Source organism: Saccopteryx leptura, chromosome 10, assembly GCF_036850995.1.
Source record: "Saccopteryx leptura isolate mSacLep1 chromosome 10, mSacLep1_pri_phased_curated, whole genome shotgun sequence".
Lineage (NCBI taxonomy): Eukaryota > Metazoa > Chordata > Mammalia > Chiroptera > Emballonuridae > Saccopteryx > Saccopteryx leptura.
This window is the reverse complement of record NC_089512.1, coordinates 62550116-62559954: the sequence shown is the minus strand read 5'-3', so window position 1 is coordinate 62559954 and position 9839 is coordinate 62550116.

The window sequence follows — 9839 nt, the reverse complement described above, 5'->3', positions numbered from 1 at the left end:
CGACCATGGGGTCATATCTGTGATCCCATGCTCAAGCCAGCGACCCCATGCTCAAGCTGGTAAACCTGTGCTCAAACTGGCAATCTCAGGGTTTCAAACCTGGATCCTCCGTGTCCCAGTCTGATGTTCTATTCACTGTGCCACCAATTTCAGAACTACAGAGGGTTGCATGTGATTGATTTTTTGTTATTTAGGCAATAAAGGTACATACCTCATTAACTGTCTTTTATGTTATTAAGGTAACAAAAGATAACCTTATGAGTAACTTAATTCTTATCTATAATGTAACATTTTATGTATTTTATAAACTTTGCTTTTTTTTTTAAGTAAGGAGGGGAGATGGTGAGACAGACTTTGGCATGCACCCAGACGAGTATCCACCCAACAACCCCTGTGTGAGGCAGATGCTCGAATCAACCGAGCTGTATTTAGTGCCTGAGGCTGATGCACATTCCTTAGCACTAGGTGCCATGGTCGAACAATTGTGCCACTGGCTGCAGTAGGGGAAGAGTGAGAGAAGGGGAAAAGAGGTGGGGAGAGAAGCAGATGATCACTTTTGTGTGCCCTGACTGGGAATCTAACCTGGGATGTCCTTATGTCAGGCCTATTCTCCATCCATTGAGCTAGCCAGGGCCAAACCTTGCTTTTTTTATTCTAATGGCTTGTATAGATTCAGATAAATTTGTGGGTTGAAATTTTATTTTCAAAAGCAAACACATGGTTATAAAAGAATATATAGTTTTGAATTATAAACCCCCCCAAAATACTGGATCAAGTGGAAAGGAACTTGGAATTAAGCAGTTGATGATTGTCGGAAAGGTTATGGCGATAAAGTCTGTGTTTAACCTTTGTCACTTTGCTGTAAGTGCAACTTTCCTAGCTCACCAGAGAATTTTCTCTTCCCTCCAAATAAGAAAGGTGTCATTTTTTGTTGGGTAAAACTAAGGTCTGGTATGGTATGTGTAGCTTTATGGGGTTCAACCAGGACATATTAAAACTTCAGTAGATTCAGTATTAGGATCACAGTTAAATTACCACAGTATTAATTTTAAAAATTAAACCAAGTAGGTCAAAGATGCTTTTGTAGACTAAAGAAATGGAGTCAAGAGAATTCGTATAATCTTATTTGTGACTTAAGGCAGTTCTTATTATAATTGGAAATGACTGTATTAAACTAATTGCCAAATTTTCACTAAATGGGCTAAAAGATTTGCAAGTTTGCCTTTAAAAAAAAAAATCATTAACTTGGCCCTTTTTTTTAAAATTATTTTTTTCTTTTTCCAAGTGAGAGGAGTGAGACAGCTAAACTCCCGCATGCACCCTGATTGGGATCTACCTGGCAACCCCTGGCCCCAGACGATGCTCTGAGCATCTGAGGCCATGCTTGCAACCAAGTTCTTTTTAGCAGCTGAGGTAGAGGCTCCATGGAGCCATCCTTAGCACCTGGGCCGATGCACTCGAACCAATTGAACCATGGGTGCGGGAGGGTAAGAGAGAGAGAGATAGAAGGGGAAAGGTGGAGAAGCAAATGGTTGCTTCTCCTCTGTGCCCTGACTGGGTATCAACCTGGGACATCTACATGCCAGGCTGATGCTCTACCACTGAGCCAGCCAGCTAGGGCCTTGTCATGTTTTTTACCCCAAGAAATTACTTTTATCTTCAGTCCTAGTTGGAGTAGTTTCTCTTCCTTTTTATAATCAAATTGAGCAGTTCTATTTTTTTCCCAAATAGGAGTAAATTTATGTAAATGTAAATTAAGAGATACCTATAATGCTTTTCCCTGTTTTTAATATTCTTTGCAAATGATGCAAACAAAATCATTATCACTGTCCTAATTCATTGACATATGCAGTACTTTTTAATTTTTTATTTATTTTTTTATTTTAATTTTTTTTATTTTTAAAGACTTTATTTATTCATTATAGAGAGGGGAGAGAGAAAGAGGGAAGGGGGGAGGAGCAGGATGCATCAACTCCCATATGTGCCTTGACCAGGCAAGCCCAGGGTATTGAACCGGCAACCTCAGTGTTTCCAGGTTGACATATGCAGTACTTTTTAATGAAATACTTGACACTATGAAGATTCAATGCTTACTGTTCACAGAAAAGTCAGTGTTGATCAATAAGAGGTTTATGTGACCCCTATTCTACAGAACAGTTGATTATATTTCTAGGTTAAAAAGTATTCTGTCAAATAATTGTTAAGTATGTTAGAGAACTGGAGAGGAATTGTGGTTCCCTTTTTAAAGACTGAGTTGAGGATAAAACCATTACCTATTTTCTATCCCTCTGTCCAATAAGCTTTTTTTTTCTTATAAGTCCATAATGTTTCCCATTGTCTTTTGTCTGACTTCACTCAGTTGTTTTTCTGTACATAGTATCTTGATGTTGTCTCAATGGATTCCCTCCACACACTTTATATATTCTTGATTGAAAATAAAATTTAGGTGAAATGTTATATTAATATTCCAGAGTATTAGTATTTCACTCACTGACCCTTCCAGGTTTTTTTGTTTTAAGCAAATGTACAGAATTATCTCATGTAATAATTTAAGATCATTTGCTGGGGTCAGACTTTTTTTAAATTTTTTTATTCATTTTTAGAGAGGAGAGGGACAGAGGAGAGAGAGAAGGGGGGAGGAGCTGGAAGCATCAACTCCCATATGTGCCTTGACCAGGCAAGCCCAGGGTTTCGAACCGGCAACCTCAGCATTTCCAGGTCGACGCTTTATCCACTGTGCCACCACAGGTCAGGCGGGTGGGATCAGACTTTTAAAGTCCATGGGATCTAGTGATGTCACAGCTTCCATTTCTGATCCGTGTCCTCTTTCTTTTTATTTTTTTATTTTTTTTTTTATTTATTTATTTTTTTTAAATTTTATTTATTCATTTTTAGAGAGGAGACAGAGAGAGAGGGAGAGAGAGAAACAGAGAGAGAGAAGGGGGGAGGAGCTGGAAGCATCAACTCCCATATGTGCCTTGACCAGGCAAGCCCAGAGTTTCGAACCGGCGACCTCAGCATTTCCAGGTCGATGCTTTATCCACTGCGCCACCACAGGTCAGGCCCGTGTCCTCTTTCTTAAGCTGAAGGCTTTTATTTTTTATTTTATTTTTTTCCAAACATTTTAAAATTTAATTTATTGGAGTGACAGTAGTTAACAAAATTATACAGGTTTCAGGTGCACAATTCTACAAGATATCTGTATACTGTATTGTGTGTTCACCACCCCAAATCAAGTCTCTGTCTAGGCTGGAGGCTTTAAAAAAAAATCAGCTCTTGGTTTAGTTGAATTTTTTCTAATTTCTGTTTTCAATTTGGTTTCTGCTCTTGGTTTATTGTTTCTTAAATTGGATTTAATTTGTTCCTTGTTTTTTAGTTTCTTAAGGTGAAAGCTTAGATGATCGACTGCTTTCCAAAGAGTTAAGTTCATGTTATACCACTTTGATTTTAATAGAAGACCTATATTAGTACCTGTTTGTGTTAAGTGAAAGAAATAAGTTTTCTGCTTTTATGAAGAAAGCTATCATTACCTTACCTTACTAATGTTTGTCTTTTGAAAAGCAAAGTGGCAGAACATGAACTTTGAGAACGCAGGGGATACTCTTGACATTATGCCATTTCATTTTGTGGAAGGTTTCATAGGAACACGCTGCTTTCAGATAGTGGTGGAAACCTGTATATGAACTCAATGCCATAAACTCCCTTCCAAGCAATTTTTTCAATGTACCAAAAAATTCGGTTTTTATTTTCATTCAAAACATTTTCAAATTTCTCTAAGATTCTTCTTTGTTTCTTATTTAGAAGTGTGTTGTTCAGTCTTTAAAGTGTTTGAGGGATTTTCTGGCTTTCTGGTTTTGATTTCTTGAGTGAATCCATTGTCTGACAGTAGACTCCGTGATTTCTTTTAAATTTGTGAAGGTGTGTTAATGGCCTGGTATGTGGTCTATTTTGGTGAATGTTCTATGTGAGTTTGAAAAGAATGTGTATTCTGTTGGAAAAAGTAGGCAATAGATGTCAATTATATCTAGTTGATTGTTGGTGGTGTTGAATTCAACTGTGTCCTTACTGATTTCTGCCTTCTTGATCAGTTCATATTCCGATAGAAGGTGTTGAAGTTTCTCTATGAAAACCTGTAAATCTACTTTGCCCCACCCAGTATTTCTCTTTGTCAGATTTGGTCCATTTTTGTCTTCCCTCGTGTAGTTTGACATTTTGTTGTGAGATACATACATATTAACCGTTGTTAGGTCTTGGGATGTTGACCCGTTTATTGTGAAATGCCCCGTTTTATCCCTTACTTTCCATGTTTTGAAGTCTATCTGAAATTCAGTATAGCTACTTGCTTTTTATTAGTGTTAGCATGGTATATCTTTCTCCATTTTTTTTTTTTTTTTTTTTTCATTTTTCTGAAGCTGGAAACAGGGAGAGACAGTCAGACAGACTCCCGCATGCGCCCGACCGGGATCCACCCGGCACGCCCACCATGGGGTGGCGCTCTGCCCACCAGGGGGCGATGCTCTGCCCATCCTGGGCGTCGCCATATTGCGACCAGAGCCACTCTAGCGCCTGGGGCAGAGGCCGAGGAGCCATCCCCAGCGCCCGGGCCATCTTTGCTCCAATGGAGCCTCGGCTGCGGGAGGGGAAGAGAGAGACAGAGAGGAAAGCGCGGCGGAGGGGTGGAGAAGCAAATGGGCGCTTCTCCTGTGTGCCCTGGCCGGGAATCGAACCCGGGTCCTCCGCACGCTAGGCCGACGCTCTACCGCTGAGCCAACCGGCCAGGGCCTCTCCATTTTTTTTTAAAAAGACTTTTTAAGAAAATTTTTCCATTTATTTGAGGGGGGGGGGGGAAGAGAGAGAGGAGCATCAACTTGTTCCACTTAGTTGCTTCATTTACTTGTGCATTCATTAGTTGCTTCTTTTACGTGCCCTGATGGGATCGAACCTGTGACCTTGCATGCTGGAACAAGTCTATCCACTAAGCCTGTCCACTAAGCCACCCAACAGGGCTTAAAGATTTTTTTTTTTTTTACAGAGACAGAGAGTGAGAGAGATGGATAGATAGGGACAGACAGGAACGGAGAGAGATGAGAAGCATCAATCATCAGTTTTTCGTTGGGACACCTTAGTTCATTGATTGCTTTCTCATATGTGCCTTGTCCCTGGGGCTACAGCAGACCGAGTAATCCCTTGCTCGAGCCAGCGACCTTGGGTCCAAGCTGGTGAGCTTTGCTCAAAGCAGATGGGCCTGCGCTCAAGCTGGTGACCTCGGGGTCTCAAACCTGGGTCCTCTGCATCCCAGTCTGATGCTCTGTCCACGGCGCCACCGCCTGGTCAGGCGCTTAAAGGCTTTTTTAGAGTAGTTTAGGTTCACAAAACAAAACAGAAAACTGAGGGAGGGACAGAGATTCTCCATATACCTCCTGCCCTCACAAATGCATAGCACCTCCTATTATCATCCCGAACCACAGTGGTATATTGTTAAAATTAATGAACCTATATTCACAAGTTATCACCTCAAATTCATAGTTTACATTAGGGTTCACTCTTTTTTTTTTTTTTTTTTTTATATAATTTTATTTTTTTAATGGGGTGACATCAATAAATCAGGATACATATATTCAAAGATAACAAGTCCAGGTTATCTTGTCGTTCAATTATGTTGCATACCCACCACCCAAAGTCAGATTGTCCTCTGTCACCTTCTATCTTGTTTTCTTTGTGCCCCTCCCCACCCCCTATCCCTCTCCCATTCCCCCCTCCCCCCCGTAACCACCACACTCTTATGAATGTCTCTTAGTTTCACTATTATGTAGGGTTCACTCTTGGTGGTGTACATTCAATGGTTTTGGATAGATATGTAATGTGTATTCATTATGATAGTATAGAGTTATTTTCATTACTCAAAAAATTCCTTTATACACTACCTATTCATTCCTCCCTCCTACCCACAACAGGTAGCAACCACTTTTCTCTGCCTCCAAAGTTTTGCCTTTTCCAGAATGTTAAATAGTTGGAATCTTACAAGATGTAGTCTTTTCACACTGGCTCTTTTTCATTTAATAATAGGCATTTAAGTTTCCTCCAAGCTTTTTGTGGTGTAATAGCTCATGTACCACACTGTTTATCCATTTACCTACTGAAGGACACCTTGGTTGCTTCTGTGTTTTGCAGTTATGTTAATAGAGCTGCTATAAACATCTATGTGCCATTTTTTGTGTAGACATAAATTTTCAACTCAACTTTGAGTCCAAGGAGCATGATTGCTGGATTGTAGTGGTAAAAGTGTTTAGATTTGTAAGAAACCATCAGACTCTTCGAAAATGGCTATACCATTTTGCATTTCCACCAGCAATGTATGAGAATTCTTGTTGCTCCGCATCCTGACCAGCATTTGGTGTTGAGAGTATTGTGGATTTGGGCCTTTCTAATAGGTATTAGTGGTATCATTTAAATTTGCATTTTTTTGATGACGTGTGAGCATCTTTTCACATGTTTATTTGCCATCTATATATCTTTGGTGGGGTTTAGGTCTTTGCCTATTTTTTAAAAATGAAAACCTTTAATGACAAGTCAAGCATTCAAAATATAGAATAATGTCAATCATCCAAAGGTAGAAAAGATACTACATTTGGCTCATTTTGTAGCTACATTTTCTTACTGTTGAGTTTTAAGAGTTTTTTATATACTATATTTTGAATAATAGTCCTTTATTAGATGTATCTTTTGCAAATACTTCCAGTCTGTGGCTTTTCTTCTCATTCACTTGCTATCCATTTAATTTTAATCTATATGTCTTTATTGAAAGGCCTTTTTTAGACAACATACAGCTGGGTCGTTTTTGATCCATTTGACAATTTCTGACATATACTGTATTTGGTGCACTTAGACCATTGATGTTTAAAGTGATTATTGACATAGCTGGATTAATATCTACCACCATACTTGTAATTTTTCTAATTGCTGACTTGTTCTTTGTTCCATTTTATTTTCCAGTTTTTTCTGCCCTTTGTAGTTTTATTTTTTATTATTTTCATTTAAGATTTAATTTATTTTAGAGAGCGAAGAGAAAGAGGAATAGGGAAAGACTGGGAAGCATCAACTCATAGCAGTTGCTTCTCATTTGTGCCTTGACCAGGTTTTTTTGTGCCTTCACTGGGCAAGCCTGCAAGCCCAGGGTTTCAAACTGGCAACCTCAGCTTTCCAGGTTGATTCTTTATCCACTGTGCCTCCACAGGTCAGGCTGCCTTTTGTAGTTTTAATTGAGCAGTATATATGGTTCTGTTCTCTCTACTTTCTTAACATATCAGTTAAACTTTTTAAAACTTTTTAGTGGTTTCCCTAGAGCTTACAATGTATCCTCACAACTAATCAAAGTCCACTTCAAAATAACAGTATCCTTCATAGGAAGTGGGTATATAGACATACCTTGTTTCATTTGCTTCACAGATCTGTATTTTACAAATCAGAGGAAGATACTCCACCATCAAAAAGTTTACAGCTTGTTTTATTGAAATACTTGCTTTATTGTAGTATTTTGGAATTGACCTTATAGTATCTTTGAGGTATGCCTATACCTTAATAACAAAATAATCCTATTTCTTCCTTCTAGTTCCTCATGTCATTGCAATCATTCACTTCAGTTATCCATAAGTATATATAGTTAAATATAGTAATGCTGTTACTATTTTGAATAAACATCTGTAAGATTAGGAATAAGAAAAAGATTCATGTTTCTGATTTGTGTCATTTTCCTTCTTTCTAAAGAATTGTTTTAACATTTCTTTCAAGGACAGGTCTACTGGCAACAAATTCTCTCAATTTGTTTGAGAGTTTTTATTTCTCCTTCTCTTTTGTTTCTTTCAGGAATTTTCCTTTGCTTTTCTGTAGTTGAAAATGATATGCATAAATATAGGTTTTTGGTATTTATCCTAGTTGGTTTTTTTTAATGTATGGTTTACATTTACTTAATGTTCTCAGTCATGTTTCAGATATTCTGTCTCTCTTGTCCTTCTGGTATTCCTATTACATATATATTGTACCCTTTGTAGTTATCCCACAGTTCTTGGATAGTCTTTTGGGTTTTATTCCTTTTTTTCTCTTAGCTTTTTAGTTTTGAAGGTTTCTGTTGAGATATCCTCATACTCAAGAGATTCTTTCTTAGCCATGTCCAGTCTATATCAGTAAGTCTACCAAAGGCATTCTTCATTTATTACAATGTTTAGCTTTTTAAAAATTCTTAAAACTTCCATCTCTGCTAATATTGCCCATCTCTTCTTACACATTGTCTATCCATTAGAGCCCATAACATTACAATTGTTTTAAATTCCTGGTCTAGTGATCCTATCATTCCTGCCATATCTGAGTCTGGTTCTGATGCTTGCTCTTTTGTCAAACTGTTTTTTGCCTTTTAGTATGTCCGGCCAATTTGATTTCCTTTTTATTTATTTTTAAAATTTTTTCTTAAGTGAGAAGTAGGGAGGCAGAGAGAAAGACTCCTGCATGTGCCCTAACTAGGATTCACCTGGCAAGCCCCCTATGGGGTGATGCTCTGCCCATTTGGGGCCATTGCTCCATTGCTCGACAACTGAACTATTTTAGTGCCAGAGGCGAGGCCATGGAGCTATCCTCAGCTCCCAGACCAACTTGCTTCAACTGAGACATGGCTGCGGGAGGAGAGAAGAGAGCTAGAGAGAGGGAGAAGGAAGAGGGGGAAGGGTGGAGAAGCAGATGGGTGCTTCTCCTGTGTGCCCTGACCAGGAGTCAAGTCTGGGACTTACACACGCTGGGCCAATGCTCTACCACTGAACCAACTGGCCAGGGCCTGTCCTGTCATGTTTTAATGGCTGGACATGATGTACTGGGTAAAAGGAACTTCTATAAATAGGCCTTTAGTAATGTCATGGTAAGGTGTGGAGGTTGAGGAAGCATTCTACAGTTCTATGATTAGGTCTCAGTTTCTGGCATGTGTTTAGCAATTTAAAAAATTTAAAAAAATTTTTTGCTTTCTGTAGGTAGGACAGGAGGGCTAGGGTAGGCTGGAGATGAGGTATTTTCTTTTGTGTAGTCATTTAGGCTCTGATAAAAGCTCCTGTAAAATAGGGTCTGCTTAGTTTCTCCTGAGCACAGACCGTGTTAAGAACAGGATGCTCTGACGTTTTCCCAAATGGTTCCTTGATCGCCTTCCCCTGCTAGTAGCATGAGGGGTTTTTCTACAGTACTCACTGTGAGAAGCTGGCTGAAATCCAGGAGGTAAAACTCAAAAGTGTACCTCCTAACCCCCAGAGACTGGGTTTCCCTAGAGTTAACTTTCAGTTGTCCACACTGAGCCTCTAGCAATTTCTTAATTGCAGTTTGGATTTCCCTACTGGGCATTGATTCCTACAGAGGTTTCTGCTGCTTTAAGTTGTGAATCTATATCACCTTTTGGTCTTTCCGATTTGGTGGCACTGGTCATTTCTATGACATTTCTTTTATAGATCTATGAATACTTGTCAATTTTTCAGTTTCTTGAGTTTTTTACTTCTAGTTAGGACAGAGGAGCAACTTCCAAGCTTCTTTATTAAGTGAGAGGATGAGAGGTGGAGAGACAGAGACATACTCCTGCATGTGTCCTGAATGGGATCCACCTGGCAAGCCCCTTACTGGATGATGCTCTGTCCATCTGGGGCTGCTCCATTGCTCAGCAACCAAGCTATTTTAGCACCTGAGGTAAGGCCATGGAGCCATCCTCAGCACCCGGGGCCAGCTTGCTCGAATCATTTGAGCCATGGCTGCAGGAGAGAAAGAGAAGGAGGAGGGGAGGAGTAGAGAAGCAGATGGTCACTTCTGTGTGCCCTGAC